Source organism: Panthera uncia (genome assembly GCF_023721935.1).
Source record: "Panthera uncia isolate 11264 chromosome D3 unlocalized genomic scaffold, Puncia_PCG_1.0 HiC_scaffold_8, whole genome shotgun sequence".
Classification (NCBI taxonomy): Eukaryota; Metazoa; Chordata; class Mammalia; order Carnivora; family Felidae; genus Panthera; species Panthera uncia.
Window position 1 is genome coordinate 53,676,573 of NW_026057586.1, and position 26,532 is coordinate 53,703,104.

Here is a 26,532-nt window from a genome sequence, read left to right on the forward strand (position 1 = left end):
GATAATTTAAACACGTATTAACTCCAATTTATGATGCATACTCATTCGGTTGACTTTGGCTGTTACCTCACACATTGATGGAAACATCTCATATATGGTGCTGAAGGATAGGGAACCTGCAGCGTGCTTCTCGGGGTAATGATCAAGGACTTGCTTTATCTCTGTCCTGTAATGTCATTTGGTTTACATTTGGCTGTGCTCAGTCGTCTTTGAGTTCCTGAACACGTACAGGCTTACTCCGTTCCCTTTGGAAGGTAGTTTGGCCATGGTTCAATACCACGTTGCCCTACTTGAGCCCCAAATATATACATGTTTATCACCTGGCCTTCTGGTCACTCAAACACTTGTGATATTTTTAAGTGCTGATTTTGGGCCATCTTCTTTCATCTAGTGTTGGTAACTTTTAGTAACTGCCTTTAATACGCAGTCACATAAACTTTAAGGCAGATGTATGGGCCTTTGGCCTACATTGCTTATGAATAATTCATATTTCACAGCCAATAGCAGAAACTTATAAGAGAGGATAACAGAAGAGGAAAAGAAAGCTTGTAGATAGTCTTGTTTTAATTTTTAGCTCCCTTCATTTCAAATCTTCTTTCTTATTAAGTAGTTTTGTTTAATCTTTTCACCTTCTCATTCTCTTTAATAAGCTGTAAAATTGACAAAAAGGGAGAATAAAAAGAGAGAAAAGGAATAGTTAAGAGTCTCCCTAGTCCACAAATAGTAACTAATATTGACTGAATAATCAAGACACAGACAGAAAATATTTTCAAAATGTTTTATGGGTTATTTTTCCACTTGATAATTCATTTTTATTTCCTTTTTTGCCTTCCCACCATCGAAGCTCATTATTTGGTACTGCAAGCATGGGTGAGTCTTTTAACTACTTAGAGTACAACTTTGCAAGTAGAACGTGGTCACAGTAATAACACAAATTACTTATTTGTTGAGAGAGTTAAACAATATACGAAAGAGGCAATGACAAAAAAATAGGAACCGATATTTTAACTATTTTATATTTTAACCAATATATTGACATTTTTTTTATGGATTTGACATTTCAATCTTTAGAATTAAGAGAATTGTAAGTGAAAGCTCTTTGTACGGTGTTGCAAACATTAATTGTAATTATTATTGAAGATGGACTTACTTTTGAGTTAGTGCTGTAAGTTCATGTGTTGAGAACATAATAAAAATTTGGAAAAATGTCTCTTTTCATCTTAGCTCCTTTCCACTGAATTAGAGAAGAGCTTTGTGTTTAAGGACTCTCCGTTGGGGCAAGTGAGTGCCTATAACTGTTTTCTTTTTTTCTTTTAGAGAGAGAGGAGAGAGCATGAAAGCAGGGAAGAGGGCTAGGAGGGGGAGAGAGAGAGACTCATAAGCAGGCTCCACACTCAGTGCAGAGACCCTGGGATCATAACCTGAGCCGAAATCAAGAGTCAGTTGCTCAACCAACTGAGCAACCCAGGTGCCTCTATAACTGTTTTCTAAAGATATTTTTGAATAATATGCCTTTCAAAACAACTACAGCATAGTGGTAATAGTTCAGATGCTCTGGGTTCAAACTGCAAGGCTATGATTAGCCAGCTGTGCGACCTTGAGCAAGTTCCTTAGCCTCTGTGTGCCTCAGTTTCCTCATCTATCAATCGTTGGTAGTAATATACTGTTACTGTGAGCATTAAATAAGGTAGTATATATAAAGAGCCTAGATTGGTGTGCCAGTGAACCCTCATTAAATATTGGCTGTTATTTAAAAAAAATTTTTTTTAACGTTTATTTATTTTTGAGACAGAGAGAGACAGAGCATGAACAGGGGAGGGGCAGAGAGAGAGGGAGACACAGAATCCAAAACAGGATCTAGGCCCTGAGCTGTCAGCACAGAGCCCGACGCGGGGCTCAAACCCACGGACCGTGAGATCATGACCTGAGCCGAAGTTGGACGCCCAACCGACTGAGCCACCCAGGCGCCCCAAATATTGGCTATTGTAAGTGTAGTCATTATAATGTGAAGTTGCATTTTATATATGGTCAAGTAATCTTCAACAAAGGTGCTAAGAACACGAAATGGGGAAAGGATAGCCTCTTCAACAAATGGTGCTGGGAAAAGTGGATATCCATATATAACAGTATATAATCGGACCCTTTTCTTATACCATTCACAAAAATCAACTCAAAATGCATGCAAGACTTAAATGTGAGACCCAAAACTGTAAAACTCTTAGAAGAAAACAGGGTTGGAGGGGAGAAGCTTCATGTTTTAACAATGACTTCATGGATATGACATCCAGAGCACAAAAAACAAAGACAAAATCAAGTGGTCCTGCATCAATCTAAAAAGCTTCTGCACAGGATGGGTGCCTGGGTGGCTCAGTCTGTTAAGTGGCCAGCTTCGGCTGAGATCATGGTCTCATCGTTAGTGCGTTTGAGCCCCACGTTAGGGTCTGTGCTGACAGCTAGGAGCCTGCTTCAGATTCTGCGCCTCCCTCTCTCTCTGCCCCTCCCCTGCTCACACTCTGTCTCTGTCTCTTAAAAATAAATAAACATTAAAAAAAAAAACCACAAAAAGCTTCTGCCCAGGAAAGAAATAACCATCAGAGTGAAAAGGCATCCTATAGAACGGAAGAAAATATTTGCAACCACGGACCTGATTAGGGGTTCATCTCCAAAATATGTAAGGAACTCATAAGACTCAGTAATAACAATAAACCCCCTAATAACCCAATTAAAAATGGGATAAGGAATTGAATAGACATTTCTCCAAAGACGACACACAAATGGCCAACAGGTGTGTGTGTGTGTGTGTGTGTGTGTGTGTGTGTGTATGGGCACCATGACTAATGGTCATTCAAAACCACAATGAAATGACACCTCACACCTGTCAAAATGGATAGCGTAAAAAAGAGAAGTACTGGCGAGGATGTGGAGAAAGGGAACCCTTGTGCACTGTTGGTAGAAACGTAAATGTGTGCGGCCACCATGCAAGACAGTACGGAAGTTCCTCAAAAATTTAAAAACGGAACTACCATGGCACCTCCGCCAGTTAAGCATCCGACTCTTGATTTTGGCTCAGGTCATGATCTCACAGTTTGTGAGATCGAGCCCTGCATGGGGCTCTGTGCTGACGGTGTTGAGCCTGCTTGGGATTCTCTCCCCGCTCTTCCCCAACTCACACAAATGTTTTCTCTCTCTCAAAATAAACAAACATTAAAAAAAAAAAATGGAACTACCATATGATCCGGCATCTCACTTCTGGGTATATATATCCCAAAGAATTGACATCAGGGTCTTAAAGAGATACAAGCCCTCCATGTTCACTGCAGCACTATTTACAATAGCCAATATGTAAAAACAACCTAAATGCCCATTGACAGATAAGTGAATAAAGAAAATGAGGTGTACACACTGAAGTACTAGTCAGCCTAAGATGAGTAAGTTCTAGAGATCTGCTGTATAACATTGTAAGAATCGGAAACAACAATATACTGTACATTTACAATTTGTTAAGAGGATAGATTTCACATTAAATGTTCCAACACAATGAGATTTTAAGCAGATAAAGTTGGATTTTATTGTTGAAAGTATATACTGTATAAAATATAAATGGATTTTTACCCAGCTTAGTGAATAGCTTTTTTTTCTATGCAATTCTCAAAACATTTTCTCCATAATAAGATCTAGGAATCCATTCAAGAGCAGAGAGATTTCTATCTGCACGAAAGTGAAGAAAGAGAAAAAAAAGGAAATACCCCATTTTCACAATAGGGTGAAAAGTACCAAGTGAGGGTCTAAGTACCGCTTCTTTTCTCGTTTGTCCCTCTCACACATACCTTGACATGTCATCAAAACTTTCAGTGACTTGACGGATTTCAGCCAAGATGTTCCAGAGTAAATTGTGCTCACCAGCAGCCTGTTTGGGAGATGAAGGTCAAGAAGAAATGCCTATTATCTGAGAAGCCAACACATGAATGTGGCAGTGTGCTAGAGCACAGAAATGAAAACTTGGATGGGCGTCGTGTCGCAACACTTATATTCCTTTTAGGCAAGATTTAACATGATAAAGAGATACTCCATTTCCTGAATCAAGGGGCAGCTTTCTTATTGTGGCTCAAAGCACCCACACATGTTTGACATCGAGTGACCTGCCATGGGTCTGCTACCATGAGACCTGATGTTAAAAGTGTGATAGTCCTTTCCTTTTTTTTTTTTTTTAATGTTTATTTATTTTTGAGAGAGAGAGAGAGAGGGCAAGCCAGCGCAAGAGCAAGCAGGGGAGAGGCAGAGAGAGACACACAGAATCCAAAGCAGCCTCTAGGCTCTGAACAGTCAGCACAGAGCCTGATGTGGGGCTCGAACCCATGAACTGCAAGATCAAGACCTGAGCCAAAGTCGGATGCTCAACTGACTGAGCTACCCAGGCGTCCCAACAGTGCGATAGTTTTAATCCTCAGAGTGGGACCCGTTCACTTACTGGATCAAACCACATGTCTAACTGTATGGTACAGAAGCCCAGGGAGGAACTTTTGAAGGAATGCCCAAATAAGACACAGGGCCTGCGTTTCCATGGCTCTCGGTGCATAATTGACAAGCTGCAGGGTGAAACAACAGTAGTAGTTAGAATAGAGCAAATGCAGCACCCAAAAGGTTTCTCCAATTTTATAGAAATCTGGCTTTATAATCAAATTAGAGAGAAGATGTCAGGGTCAAATATTTGACTTCCCTGTAGTTTGTTGATTCAAGGACTCATTTTAAGGAGGTACATGGAGTCATCCCATGGGCTTTAAGATGTTTATCCACATTCAGCATCATCATAACGTTACACTATATTTACTAATCCACTGTCATCTTAAGGATGAAAGATAATTCTTCTATATACGGTTTGTCATATCAGTCCTTAGAATGCTTTGTATAGATGAAGAACACAGGTGGGAAATAGACCTCTTTTCTAAGGCCACAGGTATCGAGGTCAAATTGTTAAAAGATTGACAAGCATTCTTGACGTCAAAATGTGGGATCTCTATGGAATCCTGTGCCACGGTGTCTTTTTATCTAATGATCCGTGTTTAGTTTGAGCAATATCCTATTTCTAACTTGAAACGTTTTTCTGTGTCTGTATAGATACCCCTCACCCCCCCGCAAAAAAACACTAGATTACCATAGCTATTATGACAAAACAAGTAAAGAATAAGGATGGGGCTCTACTGACCTTTCAATCTTGCAACCTTCCTTTCTTTAAATCCCACCCTTTCACCTTGACCATTGCAAAGGAGAATCCACTAATTCTACTGTCATGTGGTTCTATATATGGCAACAATTTTTCCCCCCTGGGGGGCCTCCTACAAAGGATGGTGACCAACTGCTCTTCACCTCTATTAGGGATTTAAAACATAAATTCTCAACGTATTAGCTTCTGCACAGCAAAGGAAACAACCAACAAAACTAAAAGGCAACCAACGGAATGGGAAAAGATATTTGCAAATGACGTATCGGACAAAGGGCTAGTATCCAAAATCTATAAAGAGCTCACCAAACTCCACACCCGAAAAACAAATAACCCAGTGAAGAAATGGGCAGAAAACATGAATAGACACTTCTCTAAAGAAGACATCCGGATGGCCAACAGGCACATGAAAAGATGTTCAACGTCACTCCTTATCAGGGAAATACAAATCAAAACCACACTCAGATAGCACCTCACACCAGTCAGAGTGGCCAAAATGAACAAATCAGGAGACTATAGATGCTGGAGACGATGTGGAGAAACGGGAACCCTCTTGCACTGTTGGTGGGAATGCAAATTGGTGCAGCCGCTCTGGAAAGCAGTGTGGAGGTTCCTCAGAAAATTAAAAATAGACCTACCCTATGACCCAGCAATAGCACTGCTAGGAATTTATCCAAGGGATACAGGAGTACTGATGCATCGGGGCACTTGTACCCCAATGTTTATAGCAGCACTCTCAACAATAGCCAAATTATGGAAAGAGCCTAAATGTCCATCAACTGATGAATGGATAAAGAAATTGTGGTTTATATACACAATGGAATACTACGTGGCAATGAGAAAAAATGAAATATGGCCTTTTGTAGCAACATGGATGGAACTGGAGAGTGTGATGCTAAGTGAAATAAGCCATACAGAGAAAGACAGATACCATATGGTTTCACTCTTATGTGGATCCTGAGAAACGTAACAGAAACCCATGGGGGAGGGGAAGGAAAAAAAAAAAAAGAGGTTAGAGTGGGAGAGAGCCAAAGCATAAGAGACTGTTAAAAACTGAGAACAAACTGAGGGTTGATGGGGGGTGGGAGGGAGGGGAGGGTGGGTGATGGGTAATCAGGAGGGCACCTTTTGGGATGAGCACTGGGTGTTGTATGGAAACCAATTTGACAATAAATTTAATATATTAAAAAAAAATTCTCAACGTATTAAAGGGTACTTAAGTACAAAGAGGTCGACAACAGAGGGTATGAAATCTTATTTTGTAAATCCCTTTTAACAAAAAATATTGGGAATACCAGCTTGCTCTGTGACCTTGAGTCGAGATGTCAAATAGCATAAACAACAAGGTGAGCTAATTTTTATGGAAAATAGTATATTTCATTCCATTGTGTTATATAAATATCTTGGTAAGACCTCTATTTCTAGCAACCATATGTCTCTATAAAGAAGAGGAATAGAGAAAATAACTATTCCTATAATTATGTGAGTTTTTTTTTTAATTTTTTTATTTAAAAAAAATTTTTTTTAAGGTTTATTTATTTTTGAGACAGAGAGAGACAGAGCATGAACAGGGGAGGGTCAGAGAGAGGGAGACACAGAATCTGAAACAGGCTCCAGGCTCTGAGCTGTCAGCACAGAGCCCGACGCGGGGCTCGAACTCACAGACCGTGAGATCATGACCTGAGCCGAAGTCGGACGCTTAACCGACCAAGCCACCCAGGCGCCCCGTGAGTTGTTTTTTTTTTAACCAGATTTGTCATTCTTCTCTGGTAGTAGAATGAACAGTTTTGGATTAGTGAATTTCATAATGTACTATTGTAATCATTCAGGTCACTTGGGAAGTTTGCAAAAATCAAATGCCTTAAAAGTCCTAGTTAAGGTGAGTAACATTCTCTTTTTCATTCCCCATAAAATGTAACTTACTTTATATCCGTGACTTAATAAGACACTTCAAACTCTTCCAAATTCCCTGTTAATGTTGTATTGCATGATACTTGCTGAACATTTTTAAAGTTTTTATCTGCAAGGCTAGAATTCACAGGCAGTTTGTCACCAAGATGAAGACCGCCTTCAGAGAGCTGTATTAACAAGAGTTCTGTGGTAGGCACGATTCTAAAGATGGCTCCCAGGTTCCTGGGTTATTCAATCAAACACCAACATAGCTGCTGCTATGAAGGAATTTGGCAGTTGTAATTGAAGTCCCCACTAGGGTGACCTTAATGTGCATTATCATCTAAGCCTGATCTACTCATTGGGTCTTTTAAAAGGCAGAAGGGGAAGCCGGGGGGATGGGATGCACAAGCGAGATCCTGCCTGCCATCCTTAGCTTTGAGATGGAGGGGCCATGATCCAAGGAACGTGGATGTCCTCTAGAAGCCAGCAACAGCCCCAGCCAACAGCTAGTGAGGAAGCGGAAACTTCAGTCCTATTAACTATAGGGAACCAAATTATGCTAACGATCTGAAGGAGCTTGGAATCAGATTTTGTTCCAGTGCATCCAGAGATACAAGCCTGGGCTAGATAACACCTTAATATCGTTTTAACATTAACTCTGTGGTACCAAAGGCAGAGAACCCAGCCAAGCCTGTCTGGACTTCTGTGAAACTTGAATAACTGGATGTTATTTTAAGCCACTAAGTTTATGGTAATTTGTTATACCATGATAAAAAAAACTAATACAGGTTCTGACACCCCTATGATTATTCGTTAATTTATTTTTAAAATATGGTTCAAAGCAACAATGTAAAACAGTTGTTTTAATTTTAAGTAGCTGTGGGATTAAACCATCTCAATTTTCCCCCAAAAGATCATCCTATTGACGAAAACATATATCCTAAAATATTCAAAGTTTATAGATGATTAACACTTCATAGCAGAACACAGAATCATTTTTCTCTTCTAAAGGATTTATTCATAACATTTGAAATCATTTCATACAAAATATATTTTATATTCTATTCTCATGGATATCTATATCTATAGATGTATCCATCCAAAATTTAGACTTTAACTTTTCTCCTGATGTTTTGTCTTTGGAGCAGAGGGAAGATACAGGTCTCCTCGTACGATTTTCATTGCTTTAGTAATATGTGCATATATTTAATTGCTATTGGAAATATTTACTATAGATATAATTTCTATACCAGTGTAGGCAATACAATCAAATTCAATTAAAGAAAAGCATTTGCACAGTCACTCTGGCTGGACCTTATGCAAATATGGAAAATGACAAACCTGAAATTAATCACCAAATATCTGACATTAAAACAGAAATTTGTCAAGGCAGAAATGTATGAGTCATAACAGTATCTAGTTCCATGGTTCTTGGGCAGATCCTCTTCTGTGTTCTGATGAAACTGGCATTTTTTGATATTAAAATCCTCCAACAGACCGTATCTTATATTTAGCTCAGCCATGTAAAATCCCCAGGTGGAGAATATACTCTATGGGGAAGATTTCAAAAGACTCATCAGTTTAGGTGTAACCTACATCTTATTTTGTGCCTTTCAGTTCTGAGGATTATTTTGGAAAAAGAGACATTTTCTACTTTATAATTTAACATCCCCAGCTTGATGTAATAAGTTAAAGCACCAACTACACTAAGCTTTTATGGACCACTACTCTGATTTGTAATATCCAAAGAAGCAATTTGCTTTTTTTCCCCTTTGTGGGTATCTTTCAAGGATACATTGGAACCACATGGCTAGCTAATCTCAGGAGAAACTTACCGAGAGGGAAAAAAAAAAGCTGAGTCAGAAACTTGGTGGTGACATTCTAATTTATATTTTCTTAAGTGTCAGTGAATGAAAAATCCTAACTGGGCATTTAAACATTGTCTCAGCAGTGAGGATTGAAGACTCAAAAATGTCACGTCTGTATATTTAAAACGCATTTCAAATTGGTATTAAACATAAAGTAGTGGAGAATATTTCTTTTATACTGTATATTAAATGCAGAAACTCCAAAGACGATTACCAAGACATTTATCAGGCATTGTCCGTGAATGTGGACAAGTGAATGAGAAATGAGAAAAAGAGGCAAAGTTCACGTCTGGCAAACCAGAATTCTTTCAAACCATTAAAAATCAAAGGGCTACAAATTTCTTAGAAGAGGGCAAAGTACAAAGGACTAGTGATATTTCTTTCTTTAATTTTTTTTTAAACCTTTATTTTTGAGACAGAGAGAGACAGAGCATGAACGGGGGAGGGGCAGAGAGAGAGGGAGACACAGAATCGGAAGCAGGCTCCAGGCTCTGAGCCATCAGCCCAGAGCCCGACGCGGGGCTCAAACTCACGGACCACGAGATCGTGACCTGAGCCGAAGTCGGACGCTTAACCGACTGAGCCACCCAGGCGCCCCTGATATTTCTTATACAGAGTCTACTCAAGTCTCACTCTTCTTTCCTACAGAGGTCAATCATTTCATCCAATGCCGGGTTTGGGAGATATTCACAGTTGAGCCACCCAGAGCGAATGGCCTCTTGTCTAAATGCTGTTTAGGGCCTCACATAAAAGGGATGTAACTTCCAAGAGTAAAAAGCCATGGAACACATCTCTACACACTCCCACTTTGAACACTGCAATCAATGGGCGAACAATTAAGCAAGCTGACATTTCCCCAGACTGTCCGATGTTGGCGGTCTATAGGCGCGCTTGTCAACAATGCAAATTCCAAGTCTCGACCTCATGTAAGATGAGGAGTATCTCTAGGAAACAACTGTAGTGATTGTAGGAATCTCCAGGAAAGGGGCTTGTTGCCTCTTAGAGAAACACTGGAGTTTCTGGAGTTCTGGAGAAACACTGCATGCGGCCGCCTCCCCTCCCCACAAAGAAAACAAACAGCAATAACCACCATTATAAATGAAATAACTATATTCATAAGAGATGACTAACTGAAGGAAGGTTTATAATAGTAGCACAAATTGATGTCCCAAGTCAAGAGTGTATTTTTATCCCTTCTAGGGGAGGGGTTTGCTCTAGTGGGTAACAATACTCCAAGACTAGCTTGTTCATCTCTTACTGACTTATCCCTACTCACTCAGGTACCTACCTTAGTCCCCCTTTACCGCAGGGACTTGGCCAGTTGGTCATGCTCCATAGAACTCCCTAATAATCACCTCACTCCTCCATTTGAAAAAAAAAAAAACAAGCAATTTGTTTCACATGTGGCTAAAATGAAAAAAAAAAAAGCAAACTCCTTTCAACCTTTCAATAATTCTTGATAACCGGCTTCCAATTTCTAGAGTTATCCATATTTTGAGTTTCTAGGAAAAAGAAACTGGATTGTAGCAAATACTACACGATTTATTTATTCATTTGTTTTTAAAAATGGCTACTTATTTTGAGAGAGAGAGAAAGAGAGAGAGTGTGGGTGAGCAGGAGAGGGGCAGACAGGATCCTGACTCCAGGCTTGGTTTCCCAAACTCTGAGATCATGACCTGAGCCCAAATCAAGAGTCTGACGCTCAAACAACTGAGCCACCGAGCCACCCCAGTACTACATAATTAAAAAAAATATTTTTGGTGTCATAATCTTGTAATTACGTCTCTCTCCTACCATTTAATTGATGACTATAATGTTAACTGGAATGTTTTGTTGTTGATCATGCCATCTGCAACATTTTACCATTTTAGCATTCTCCGTTTACAAACGTTAATCCTTTCGGGGCACCTGAATGGTTCAGTTGGTTAAGTGTCTGCCTCTCGATGTTGGCTCCGGCGATGATCTGAAAGTCTGCGAGATCGAGCCCTGTGTTGGGCTCTGCGCTGACAGGGTGGAGCCTGCTTGGGATTCTCTCTCCCTGTCTTTCTGCCCCTCCCCTGCTCAAGCGCGTGCTCTCTCTCTCTCTCTCTTTATAAATAATAAAGTTAAAAAAATAAAATAAAAAGGTTAATCCTTTAATATTCTTGCATAATCTTTTAAACTTTAAAAAAATATATGTGTAAACAGACACGACTTGAAACAGTTACTAAGAATGATGGTGACCTCACAGGAACCACAGTCCTCTTACAGTGCTAACACTGTAAGATTCTACATGAAACTTCCATTTACCTGCAATGTCTACATCTCCTTCTGGTATTTGCCTGCTGACAGTACAAAGACACTAACTGGAACAGATTTGACCTATAAACTGGTTATTTTCAAATTCTGATGAATCAAAATCACACACAGAAGTTTGCAAAATTGATTCCTTATGGCTGGTTGTATAATTGTTGACTTACTGGTACAGCATCTAAAGATTGTATATGAGCTATTGCCCAAATCTCAATACTAATATTTACCTAATTATAGACCAGAAGTGAACAAGATCAATTGGGGTGAGTATGCTGATAAATGATTCATGAGACCTACTGTTCCTAGCCTAGAAAACTGGGTGTCTTTCCATATCATCTTGGCATCCATTAAATGTTGGTTCAATAATTCTTGGAACATTTAAAAATGAAACTTTTAGAGATGCCAGGGGGCTCAGAGTCTCATGAGAAATCATGCAGATCAATGAATAATTATAAATGGTTAAAAAATAGGGCTGTGTACCCTGCTAGGATTGAAGCAAAGGAAACGCTTAATTATGTGTATCAGGGCATTATCTCTTTGTACCTCTAGGTAGCACTTAGCACAGTGCCTGAAGCGTTCTCAATAATGTTTCTTGAAAGGAAAAAAAAAAGCCTGATTAAATGATTTTAGATCAGTAGTAATCAAAAGAGTGCATTGGGACTATATAGTCTTATAGGCTGTGAGATTGATAACAAAATTCTTTCTTGCAGAGACTGAATTTGAAATACCTGTGGAACATACAGATGGATGTATGGGTCTGGAGTTCAAATTTGGGGACAACAGTGCTTTTACCTTTGGTCTCTAAGCTGAGCAGGTCCAGGAGGCCGGAATTAACAAGTGTTATAAATCTTGAATGGAAGATTGGTAAGACCAGACTGAGAGTCTAAGGACACTTATTCTTTGCTCCAGGCACCTAATCCTGGAACAAGGGATTTCTGTTAAAGAATTATAGCAAAGCATTTTTCCAGCCTACTCTAGTAATTTATTCCAATGTTTGATTTCAGAAGAAAAAGTCAAATCTTCCTTAACTTCCTCTGAAACAAAAGCAGAATGAATATTTCCATTGTTAATGTAACCATTTCTAAATTCTCCTCGAAGAGCTCCCTGTCTTTATAAGAAAGGCTCAAACAATCCTGCGGAGAAGTAAAATAGCTTACTTTATCATAACATATGCATAATTAGCATATCCATCTCCATATGGATAATAGTAGAACTGCAGATTATCCCAACATTTTTTGTTTAGAAATCTATTTTATAAATGTTGCTGAGGTCAATACAATGAGACTCCTTAGTTATACCCACAATTGTGTTTGCTTACATCATAATCAACCTTTATGAAGAGCAGCCAACAGCAATAAAATGGATACAAGAAACAGACCAAATCCTATTTATGAGATGAAGATTAGCTACCGAACATACTTTCAAAGGTAATCTATGATAAGATTAGTCGACAAACTGGAAACCAAGGCCAATGTCACTTAGGTGTCAGTAGCTAGGGGTGGATGTCAATGTTGCTACATTTAGTCCATTTGCAACATATCTCAAAACACATATTACCTGGAGAAAAAGTCCAGGGGTCAATCACCTTCATCCAAATCAAGAGTCGAGTTGTGACAGTTACATGCATCTGCTTATCACCTATAAAATGGCTTATCCTGTTAATATTGCTGAGGTGTGAAGAGGAACAAAAACCTCTATTGGAATTAGAAGGACACTGTTCACCCCAACTATCCCAGACCAGTAGAAAAACAAAATGGAAAAACGGTGAATTACATGATACGAGAGAGTATATAAAAGCTCTTATTCAGCCATTTTCAAGAAACATGTTCATTTTTGGAGAGATGTGATTACTCACATTTAGGACAAAGAATTGCAACATTAATCTAAGCCAACAGAGCCCATTCCTGACATTTTAAAGTAATGAAATTCAAATTTTGCCTTTTATACGTATCTTGTACCATATTGATTCTAAATCACTTGAAGTTTTTCACAGCATGACAAAGCACGAAGCATGCAGTTTGGCAAATCTCTTTTTGGTCAGAAGTAGCATTTATCTTAAAGAGTCCTGTCAGTCAAGCAGTACCCACTCACCCATTTAGTCTAATAATCTAAGATTTAAGGGGGGGTGGGTTGATCACATTATTCTTTTCTTCCTGTGACAGTCAAACAAATTCTAGAATGTAGGTGAATTGACAGGAACTGGAGAACGCGACCTCATAAATGTATGGTCTCTCCTAGGCCAATCCTACACCAAACGAGGGAAGGTCCTAGGGACAGGCTGCCTTGGGATTGAAAAAGAAGAACTGACATTTGTCATTACCTCTCTAAAATGACACCTTTCTGACTATAAGATACACTCTGTAGTCTAGGAACTACTTGTCTACATAGTTCTTTAAAACTCCTTTGCAAGCCATTAGTCCACGTGAAAGCTTTGATCTCTTGTCAAAATTAAAAACTTGACACATGGGGGAAGGATGATCGTGTGACACAGATGACAGCCACTGCCTGGTCTATATTTAGCTCTGTGTCATTGGGTCACTGATGCTACTCTCATGTCAACCCCCTACTACCTCAATTCCCGGAGTCAGTCCTGGCTGGCTGGCTGGCTTCAGGTTTCCTCCTCCCATTTGACCAAGCGGCCTAGGCTGGTTGTCCCATCTGGTGCCTATGCTGCTGAAACGATTCCCCTGGTCCAGCCTTCCATCATTTCCCAGTTCTCAAAATTATGTTCTTGGTTGGCCCAAACCTGACCTCCCTGCTGGCTTTAATTCCTTAGTCCGGGAGTTTGCCTCAGTCCCCTTATGGAATTCCTTTTCTGGTAAACTGATAAGCATTCCAATTCCCTTCTGGGAGCTGGAGGTATCTGCCTGAGTCCTATTTCTGAATTTGACTTTGCTAACCTGCCATCTGTCAGAGGCCTTGCTTTGTTCTTGGTCAGTCTCTATCTCTAGTGTATTACCCAAGGGAAAGAAACCCCACATGTGGACTGCCCAGTGGGCTACCCTGGTGAGTGCCAACCTTGTACTCTTCTAGAATACCCTATTGGTTTTTTTTTTAATATTTTTTAGAGAAAGAGTGAGGGAGAGGGGCACAGGGAGAGAGAGAGAGAGAATCCCAAACCAACTCCATATTTAGCAAGGATCCCAACATAATAGTCAATCCCATGACCCCGGGATCATGACCTGAGCAAAAATCAAGAGCCAGCTGCTCAACCGACTGAGCCTCCCAGGTGTCCCCAAGATATCCTATTGTAACCATGGATTTGGAATGGGTTTTGGCCCTTCCCCTGACTGTAATCATCATTGTCTCTGGGATTTTCCTGTCTTTCTTTCTTTCTTTCTTTCTTCCTTCCTTCCTTCCTTCCTTCCTTCCTTCCTTCCTCCCTCCCTCCCTCCCTCCCTCCCATCTATTCATTCTTACTTATCAAGGCTTTACTGTATGGTAGGCCCTATGCTTAGTGCTACAGATACAGTGGTTCCTAAGACAAACATTATCCTTGCTCTAGCAGGGGAGACAGACAGTTAAATAATTAAAGTGTGGCAAGTGGCTCTCTACACATCTGCCTGAGTAAGGGGGTCAAATGCCAAGTTTCCGTACATTCTTTGTGGCCCTGTGTTCTCTGTGAACATACAGCTAAACCCTGCTGAGGCCAAATAAGGCAGTATTTTTCGTTCTCTTACTGAAAGCTTTAGAGAGAAAATACCATTTCAAGTCAGGAAAGCAAGCACTCATCTTATATTCACACTTATATAATAGCCTTCAGATTTATATGGAGTTTTACTATATGCAAATTATTTCATTTATAGATCTTACTCTATCTTCAGAACGTACTGGTGAGGTACAGGCAGGGTAGGTAATAGTTTCATCCTCATTTATGGAAAAGAAACTAAGGTTGATAGAAGTTAACGTAGCCTCAGCAAACTTTAAAACGGACAGAAAAAATAAGCCTTTTTATTCCTACTATGACATTCTACCCACTTTATTAATCATGCAATGGAAACTTGTACAATTTCTAACATCACAGGCCCAGGTATGCCAGGCCCAGGTCTGACTATCTACATTTTAAACAGGTTAACGCCCAGAAGTTAGCTTAGGATGTCACCTGTCCTGGAAAACTGACAAAAAAATAACAGAGAACTCTAAAGTGTTGACTTATCTTCCATTAAGTGTTTATTACTGTAATCTGTGAACTTAGGTGGGGAGGTAGGAAGACAAAATCATGTGTCTCTTATCTTTGAAAGATGTGAGGCCATTACTGAAGCCTGGCAAAAACAGCATGTAGCTCTTGAAACATTTTCTGAAGAACACTTGGAAACTGATTCCTGGCCTAAGCTCTACCGTGGCATTTTCCTCTCAGTGCCCTTTATGGCGAAGACTCATCCTTTTTTCATCTGTTATATTTAATTAGAGTCATCAGAATGTGTCGTTCTATGTGGTTTGTTTCCTTTTAAAAATTCATATACCAATATGACTTTCATTTCTCCAAACAGCCTGTGTCCTTGAAACTGTAGGTAAGATTTTCCTAAAAGGGTCAGCCTCCTTCAATCCAGCAGAGTCAGGGGACTTTTACGACACCCAGCTACCAGGAAACATCCAAAGGTGTCCTGTACAACCACATCGTGACTGATCCATTTTTCTATTTACCTTATTTCTGGGATGATGAGACAAGTTTGGTAGTCAGCACTACACAATTAAAACTATATTTCAACGATGGAATTTTTCATTTTTAAGAAAAATTCTACACATGCAGATAAACCTTAAAAGTAATTTTATGGCATCAGGATTACTTTGAAGCAAGAGTATTATACAAATTTAAAAAGCCACTTCATAACTCCTTAATTCCCTTAAGCGGAGGGCAATGTGACAACCACTGGGATGAGGTCAAAGGGAATTGTGATTGCATCCCTGTTACTTCTATGCCACTTATCCCCAGGTGATTCTGGCACTTGGTTTTGTAGAATGGTTCCTGATGGTTCGCACTTACTCTCTGATCCCTTAGATGTAAATATCCATTCTCTAAAGATTTTCTGAGTGGTAGTATATGAAATTGTCATTATGGAAGAAGCCACATGAGGTGTACTGTATTGATGGGGAGAGAAAAAGACCCTAACATCTCCCTTGATATGGGCTCTTTTAAAATTAATTTTTTTTCACAAGGGATTTAATCAAAAGCCTTCACAGGATGGCAAAGTAAGCTGTTAGTCTATCACTGAAAGTGCATATTTCTTCCAAGTTGAGAAGAATCTTTTTTTTTTTTTAATTTTTTTAATGTTTATTTATTTTTGAGACAGAGAGAGACAGAGCATGAATGGGGGAGGGTCAGAGAGAGAGTGAGACACAGAATCCGAAACAGGCTTCAGGCTCTGAGCTGTCAGCACAGAGCCCGATGCGGGGCTTGAACTCATGGACTGCGAGATCATGACCTGAGCCGAAGTCGGCCGCTTAACCGACTGAGCCACCCAGGCACCCCGAGAAGAATCTTTATTCTGTGTGGATTCAATGAGTTTACGTAACAGTTCCATGTAGAAATTGTAACTATCTAACAGCACATAGACAAAGGGAGGTATTGTTCCTTTAGGAAGAGAAGCAAACACTGGTTTCAGCAGCAGCATGAATTTAATATACAGAAAATTCCCTGTAACTTTATGTCTTTTCATTGTTTTCTCAACAATCACTCTAAAAGCAAAAGAAGACCCAAATACACCCAAGATGTTAATGCTAGATGATGATAATCTGAATCAGGATTGTTCATATTTGGTAACACAACATCAAATCCCTAATAGCCCTTTTTAGTAACATTTTACTCAAAGAGCACTGACTTTGGAAATGCATACTCCTTGAATGGCTAAAATAAAACTCTCTTATATCTAAGAGATAGCCACCAGAGCTTTGAATCAAGTTGAGATACGATTATGATCGAAACACTATTTCAATAATGATTTATCATGAAGTATTATTTTATGTGCTTTGGGAACAGAAAGTTGATAGGATGTTTTCTATTCTCAAGGAGTTTTTAGTGGGAAGAGCTTTGTGTCAGTGTACGTTGTGAAAGCAAATGATTCCAAAATAATTTTTAAAGTCCCAGTGACTTAACACGACACAAGTTTCTGTCTTGCCCACACAACACGACCAATGAGGCTGGCAGGAGGGGCTCTGTTTATGGCAGCCACTGGGCAGGGCAGGTTGACAAGGGCTTCATCTGGACACACGTTTCCAAGTTCACCACAGCATAGTGGGAAGAGACTGGGGGTCACACATTGGCTCCTAAAGTTTTTCTCAGCAGCAACATGGCACTTCTGTTCATATTCGATGGCCAAAGCAAGTCGTATGGTCACATCTAACTTTACAGGGGCACAGGTAATTCTGCCATGTGCTCGGGTGGGAGAACTGGCAATATCTGATGAACAGCACAAATGCTACCAAAGAGGGAGGAGATGCGTGTGCCACCAAGTGTGCCTAATGCCATCTGAGATGCCAGTTAAGTGGGCTGGCAATGCAATTTTAAGAGAAATGTCAGAATGCCCTGGATGGCTTACAATTACATTGTCACAAATAAACAGGTGAGACATACAGATGGATGCATCACCTTCACCCCACTGTTGCCAGGGTTGAGCCTTTCAACGTCAAACATATCGATGACTTTCACAGAAGAGGACAACACTTTCATAACGGGTATGTGAGTATCAGGAAGGTGGAAAAACAGAAGACTGATGGTCTTCATGGTAAAGATAGATACACAGTCACACGATGTCTTAGTTCAGGTCTGCTATGAAGCAGAAGCCAAAGACGATATTGAATATGCAAGAGATTTATGGAGGAAGAAGCAGGAAGAGGTGAGGAGAGCATTCAGACTTCCAAGTTTGCTACCTGTGGAAGGAGAGAAGGGAAGGAAGCGTCTTAGACTGCAAGGCATTTCTAAGAAAGGTTTGGGAAGACTGATGGCAGGTGTACAAGCCAAAGTCACGGACAGTTCTTGAGATGGGTCTGTCTCTGGGCTCCTGATGTGCTTACTGACTGGCTGGAAGCAGCACGTGGCATATACAGGTTTGGCACAAATGTGGTGGTAGATCCAAGATGGGCAGCTGAGCCCTCAGAAAGTTATGCGCCTGCAACAAGAAATGTGAATGGTGTGTTTTTATGGCCACCACACTTGATGTTCAGAACCTGCTGATTTCAGTATCAGCACTGGTCTTACTTGGCTAATATTATTCCAAAGGAAACTGACAACTGGTACATGAACAAGCGAATTTTAGAGATTGAAGAACATTAAATCATCATTGAGACCAAAGTAATGGGGCTTCAGTCTGAGGCCTTATATAATCTGGAGAATTCCAGACAGGCTGAGACCAGGCCACCAGGTTCCAGGCCACCTAGGAACTGAAATATTCGCTAAAAAAAAAAAATACTTGGGAGTTTGATGTGGTTTCCAATATCCAAACCAACCTGGGGTAAGGTTGACCTCCAAAGAGTCTACCAAACCCTTTCATTTTCAATGTTTTTTTTCCAGGCCATTCTAAGCCAAATATACCTTTGTGTCTCCCTAATTCACAGGCATATCTAGATGAGAACTGGGCTACTTGTGGGCTAGATTTGGTAGCAGACTGGAGAGGTTGTCTCGGAGAGTTCTTCTCTTCTCCTTTGCATTTATTACCATCTGACACACTACATATATGTGTTTGGAAACATTCCTCCAGGTATACTTAGTGCTTTTTGTGTTCTAAATTTAGAAAAAAGAAATCAACTAGAAAATAAAAATAGAAAATTAGGGACTCAGAGTCTGTACATTAGGCCCACATGTGATATGCACACAGAAGTCCCTAGGTGATAGAAATGACAGTAGAATTTCTGTGACAGGGAAAAACCAGTGGCTAGTACAGAAAGCAGAGTAAAGTCATTGAAGCAGTATTCCATTTACTCCCCTACCAGTGGTCAGGAGTGGAGTTTGCTACAACATACAATGGGATGGTTTTTGACTTTGCTGTGCAGGAATGACTGTATATCTCAAGTCCAGAGATTTGGAAGACTATCTGTATATAAACCTGTATATAAACCTGGGTAAGGCAGTGTTGCATAGGAGGGAAGTCTCTCTTATTCATCCGAGTAAGTAAGAGGCAGAAGAGAGATGATTTGTGTGTGTGTGTGTGTGTGTATGTGTGTGTGTGTGTGTGTGTGTTTTAATATAATTTGTTGTCGAATTGGTTTCCATACAACACCCAGTGCTCATCCCAACAGGTGCCCTCCTCAATGCCCATCACCCACTTTCCCCTCTCCCCCCATCAACCCTCAGTTAGTTCTCAGTATTTAAGAGTAGAGAGACAATTTTTGTATTCCTTGTCAAATCCAAGCATTTCTTGTGTAATCACACCCACCTGGAACACCTTTATGGATCTAACACTTACCCTGTGTTTTACAGGTTAGCATCAGCATATTCCTCATCACTGTTGCCCTTGATCTGATATTTTCCATACCACACAGCCTAGTATCTGTACTCTGCCTTGGCTTTTTCACTACCTGATTCTCATTTGGAATAAAAGGATAGTATCTTTTTAAAAAATATTTATTTAAATTCAAATTAGTTAGCACCCAGTGCTCATTCCAACAAGTACCCTCCTAATGCCCATTGCCCACTTAGCCCATCCTCCCCATTTCCCCTATAGCAACCCTCAGTTTGTTCTCTGTATTTACGTCTCTTATTATTTGCCTTCCTCGCTTTTATTTTTCCTTCCCTCCTTTCCCTATGTTCATCAGTTTTGTTTCTTATATTCCACACAGGAGTGAAGTCATATATTTGTCTTTCTCTGACCTACTTCACTTAGCATAATATACTCTAGTTCCATCTACATTGTTGCAAATGGCAAGATTTCATTCTTTTATCACCGAATAGTATTCCATTGAAGATTTCATGTATGTATGTATGTATGTATGTATATATATGTATATATACATACATACATACATATACACATATGTATACATACACACATACACATGTATATATACATACATACATATGTATACATACACACATACACATGTATATATACATACATATATATGTATATACACACATACACATGTATATATACATACATATATATGTATATATACACACATATATATACACGTATATATATACATATATATACATATATATGTATATATACACATATATACATATATACGTATATATATGTATATATATACATACATATGTACGTATATATATGTATATATGTATGTATATATATACACACACATACATACACTTGTATATATACTTGTATACACACACACACACACACACACACACACACACACACCACATCTTCTTTACCCATTCATCAGTCGATGGGTATTTCAGTTCTTTCCATAATTTGGCTATTGTGGATAGTGCTGCTGCTGTAAACATTCGGGTATATGTGCCCTTCAAATCAGCATTTTCATATCAAAAGGATAGTATGTTGTATGTATTTTATACCTTTCAATCAGGATATATACATATATATAATGTTATCTATATTATATATATATATATATATATATATCTACACACACACACACACACCCTCCCTCCTCACATAAAAATATTCTTCTTCCCTGATTTTTTTCTCCTTTGCGTTTATTACCATCTGACATACTACATATATTAACATATTCTCTTTTTATTTACTTATCTGCTGCTTCCTCAGTGTAACATAGGCTTGACCAGGACAGGATTAATTGTTTACTATTGATCTCTAGGTTTCTAATAGTGCTTCACTTAATAGGTGCTTCATAAATATTGAGTGAATTAGTGAACTATACACTTTGCGTTTGGTATTAATTTTAAATCACACGTATTAATGTGTTGTGTGTTTATGTTTATATGTAGATCTATGTAATATATATAATATAGTATATATAGTTATGTGTTTTCACGTATGTTTACAGTTTGAAACCATGACTTTAATCTTCCGATTTCCAGATATTTAAAATATCAATAATGTGGACAGATTTAGATGTTTGGGTTATTTGTAGATATTGATGACTGTGATGAGCAACTCTGTGTTTTTAACACACATATATAAAAAATAGCCCCTATAGTATACTCTATAGCCTAAGAGTACATTTACAGTTTTAGTGACTGTGTAATATCTAATAACAGCAATGAAAAGGAATCCTTGTTTGCAGAATCAGAGGGACCTAAAAAGAGGAAACTGGCTTAGCTGCTCTTTGCTCTGTACTGCCATCTGCTGTTGTGTTGGGAAAACAACAGCGAACGGATCAAATGGCTAAAACCTGACAGCTGGGAAAGACTTTAGAAACTACTTGACGCCAAATTTCATATGTACAGCTGAGGAAAAAGAGACACGAGAAATTCAGTGACTTGCAAATGTGTTGTCTGTCTTATTAGAGCAGAAAGTGGAGGAAATGCCCTTCAGAGGTGAAACACTAGCTCTGGAGTTAGACTTAGTTTAGCATTTTGGCTACCTGGCCTTTGGCAAATTACTTAGCCTTTGTAAGTTTCGATGTCCTTTTGGGGTTAATATTTACATTATATGACTTACATGAGAATGAAATGTGATATCTATCTATCATCTATCTATATAATATCTATATCTATGTATACATCACCTGCCACACACATGACTGTGCTTAAGAAATAGTAACTACTGGGGCACCCGGCTGGCTCAGTTGGTAGGTCGTGAGGTCAAGCCCCATGTTGGGCATGGAGCCTACTTTAAATTAAAAAAACAAAAACAAAAACAAGAAATAGTAACTATTGTTTTCTTGCTTGTATGTAAGCTCTTCATGGCAAAAGGATTTTGTCTTTAAATTTCTAGGGAGATAGTGTCTAAAGCACTAATAGGTTCATAGTAGGTACCTAATAAATATCTTTCAAATAAATTAAAGAGGGAGGACCCTCACATCTTGTTACAAATTACACTGGAAATCATATACTGGGAATGATGAATCTGTGTTGTAAAGTTCTGGTTGTAACATTGACTCGTTTATCTCTTCGTTTGCTTTTCATGCAGTGCCCTAACCTGTGAAGAATGTGTGTGTTTCCTAATTCCTAATTCTTCTGTTTCAGAATACTCATACTGACTACTTTTTGCCTGAAAGAGAATTTATAGCCAAATGTTTAATTCCACATTTTCTACCCTGATTTCCTTCACAACAGCTAAATATCAGACTTGTTTAGTACCTCCAGAGCAACCATATGTTTATGATGAATCACAATTCTGAAGGAAGGCTATTAGTCTTGGAAAATTATATGAATCAGATACAGAGAAGTTATATGAAAGTTACTTACAAAGAGAAGTAGTTTTGAGTAACAATTTCTTCTGAAATATGATGGATATGAAACCATTCCTCATTTTCCAAAAGCTAAGCTAAGAGATAGTCCCCAGTTAGAAAAAATGACTAACCTCTAACAATGAATGAGAAACAATCTAGGTGTGAAAACATTGGCAGTCCTAGGGGCGCCTGGGTGGCTCAGTTGGTTGAGCATCTGACTTTGGCTCAGGTCATGATCTCGCGGTCCATGAGTTCGAGCCCCGCATCGGGCTCTGTGTTGACGGCTCAGAGCCTGGAGCCTGCTTTGGATTCTGTGTCTCCCTCTCTCTCTCTGACCCTCCCCCGTTCATGCTCTGTCTCTCTCTGTCTCAAAAATAAATAAATGTTAAAAATTAAAAACAAACAAAAAAAACACTGGCGGTCCATAACAGCAAGGTGACAGTGAGGGTGGCAGTGAATGAACAGTGACAGAATAGCTCTAAGCATCTTAAATATAATATGTGTTCCTCTCTAATGCCATTTCTTTAGATACAATATAATCTTATCTTGTAACCTATTCTGTGGGTTCCTTATGGATTCTAAAATTAACTTTGATGACGTATTTAAGAACAGAATAAGCATAGGACTGCTTATAAAATGGATAATGGATGGTTGGAAAGAATTTTAAATGACTCGGGTTTTAAACTTAGAATTTATACCCTTTAAGGCAACTTGTCAAGGGTGGGTAGCTAATTGGTATCGATGGTAAGCTTGTCACATTTATCTACTATCTCTTTTGCTTCAAACCCTGGGAAAGTGCGGAAACAACAAATTTTTTAAATCCTCCACAAAAATCACCGAAAAAAGACAATGAAACGAAAAGGAAGAAAAGACCACTACCAGCAGCAAAGAGTTAATTTTAGAAATCTCTGAGAGGCATGAAGCAGAAGTTATGAGAAAGGGTGGGAAACAGGCTGAATAAATTCATCCCCACAGCTGACTCCTGGAGAGATGAGAAAGGGGGTTTGCTGCATCAACAGAGGCAGGATAGGCAGGATCAACAAGCGATCGTGAAGGAAATCCCCAGACTGATCAACTGGGGAGCTCCTTGCGCAGTTGGCTGAGAGGCTCAACATAAACACGTTAGCCCCCAGGATAAAGTAGTGAAGGTAGGCTCCGGGAATAGAAAGGCCCTGGGTAGCAACTGCTATCAAGAAGGCAGGATAGTCGCGTACCTGACTGTAGCAAGCCCGAGTGTTTCCCCTAATCCAGATCTCATAATCAGAACTTGTTTTCTTAGGGACATAAACAGACACTGGCAGATGCAAACATGAGCAGACAACAAAGGATGATCAAACCATTGCTAAAAATCAAAGTCCTCAAAAGAGAAAGACAAGACTCAACAATGCAGAGAATGCCCTAGGAGACATGTATAAAAGAGCACACAAAATGCTATAGTAAATGAGTGTAAATAGTAGCTTTATATGTATTAGAGTATTAAATGCACTAAGCAAGAATATACTGATTAGACCAATAAATATAGACATCTTAGACATTTAAATCATGAGTATTAAGAAGAATTAATAGTTTCACTAAAAATTATTGTATCTTAGGTCTTATATCTGAGATGCAAGCAAAGTAGAATATTAATGAGATAGGAGATAAAAGGGGAGGAAATCTCCCCAAATGTAACATTAACAAACAATGAGATAAAAGGTGTAAGAAAAAAGGTAAGAGATTTGCAAATAATTCTACAAGTTCTAACATCTGTTTTATAAAATCATACAAGAGGATAGTACATGAGTAAATAATTTAATGAGCATATCCAGAGCTTAGGAGTCACAAGTGTGTAGGTGGAAAGATCTTCAAAGCATCAAAAAGAGGGACTGAAGAGACTGAAATACACATTATGTTGATGTTTCAGAAAGTAAGCATAATACGCATTCTTGTGGGCTTCCAGGGAGAACAAATAACTTACAAAGGAAGAGAATCAGTTCTACAGAATTTCCTTCTTGAGAGTCCTAACTATAATGGAGTAGTATCTTCAAAATTTAGATGGAAACTGTTTTTGAAACTGTAATTTTACACCTAGCTAAAGTAGCCTTTTTCTTGAAAGAGGCAAGGGTTTGTATTCTGGTGAAATAAGACATGTACCTAAGAAAAATATAATTGACCCTGGAAAATAGTGACTAAAACAACTAGTTATACATAATTATAAATAACTGGTGTACAACATAGAAAAAAAGAGTAACACTGAAGTGAGATCTCAGATGACTTAAATGTGGGATCAAGCAGGAATGGGGAGTGAGGAAGGCTGTAGGAAGAAAGTAAAAACATGTCAATGTTCTTATCTTAAACTGTGGAAGGATAGAGATACCAACAAATCAATACATCCATCAGTATGCTAAAGATTTAAACAGAACTCTTACAGGGCTAGAACTAAGATATTGAGCACTGGGAAGAAAAAAGATGAAAAGTAAATTGGCAAAAAGCATACAAGAAAAAAATTATAAACAAAATCATTCATTATTCCAAATATGAGTTATCACAATAAATTTAAATGGATAAAATCCTTTGCTTAAAAGATACTCTGGCATAATGTGCAACAACAAAATGCCTGCTTACAACAGACATATCTAAAACAAAACGGCAGAAATGTTGATAATAAGTGGATTTAAAAAAGTAAACCAGACGAATCACAAGAAAGGAAACTGTATGAGATAAAATAGAATGCATGACAAAGAGCTTTGAACAAGACTAAAAGAACTATGTCTCTATAGGTAAAAAGGTTTAATGCACAAAGAAGATGTAATAATAATAGACATATAGAACAGCAGAGCTTTTCAAATATATAGCAAAAATAAATAGGAATAATGAGTCAAAAATCATGTTGGGTGACTTTCATGCAGGCTTCTCAGAAATCTACCTATCAAGTGATTTAAAAATTTTTTTTTAAAGAATAAAAGCATTGTTTCTTAGACATTAGTGACCATCAGCATCATCAGAAACTAGCCTTACATAAAAAAAACAAACAACTAGTGCGCTAAATTCTACTCGTGAAACTATTATTACACTATATGCTAACTAATGTGGATAAAAACGACAACAAACTAGTGCCATTCTAAGGCCATAATCCTTATTCTTATCTCTACTCAACCAAGATATGTTTCTTCAGGAGACCTCTAATAATTTATGAGAAATGTGATTTTATCAGAGAATCTAAGCTAATGTGGAAGATTGATGATTTTTGTCTACTTAAGATATTTTAAAATTTACTATCATACCAATTCTATAACCATGAACATAAATATTTGACTTATTTTCTTAGGACTGATTTTTAGATATGGAAAATACTACTTTGAAAACTAAAAGCTAAATATAAATATACGCATATGCACATGTGTATGTTTGAGTGTATATATTATATACGTCGTGTGTATATTACATACATATCATACACACACACACATATATACATACCAAATACCTGATTAAAATATTTCTTAGAAAAGTAAAATTATTGAAAAATCCTTCATCCCTATTTTGAATCTTTCTTTGGGACAATTAAATATTAATAAAACCATTTTCTCAGAAGAATATAACAGAGACAGAGACTCCTGGCTGGCTCAGTTGGTAGAGCATGCAAGCTTGATCTCTGAGTCATGAGTTCGAGCCCCATGTTGGGTGTGGAGATTACTTAAAGAGAATATAATAAGATGCACATCAAAATGATAAATTGACAAATCTTATGATTGTTTAAATTTCTCCCGGTCAGTTGTCCATTTGCTATTTAAAATGCTTTATAATTTAATGATATGAATTACAGCTAACCAAACGTCAGACTGGCGAGCACAGCACTCAGTCCCAGATCCCCCAAGAAATGTCCATCAGCATTATTTCAGGAAAATGACATGGCTACCACCACATTCCAAGGTAGAATTACCTCCAATAATAGTCGCATTATTTTAGCGATTACCATTTCATCACGTGTAACAATGACAC

At 38.5% G+C, this 26,532-nt stretch overlaps 1 protein-coding gene and 1 long non-coding RNA gene across 2 annotated transcripts in view; one reads left to right on the plus strand and one right to left on the minus strand.

The window, feature by feature from the left end:
* Positions 1-26,532, minus strand: part of DLGAP1 (DLG associated protein 1) — a 933,957-nt gene that overhangs the window by 554,132 nt on the left and 353,293 nt on the right. The window lies entirely within an intron of this gene.
* Positions 12,548-15,692, plus strand: LOC125914438 (uncharacterized). The gene is made up of 2 exons (XR_007455308.1): positions 12,548-12,698; positions 15,513-15,692. It is a non-coding gene; the product is annotated as an uncharacterized LOC125914438 (long non-coding RNA).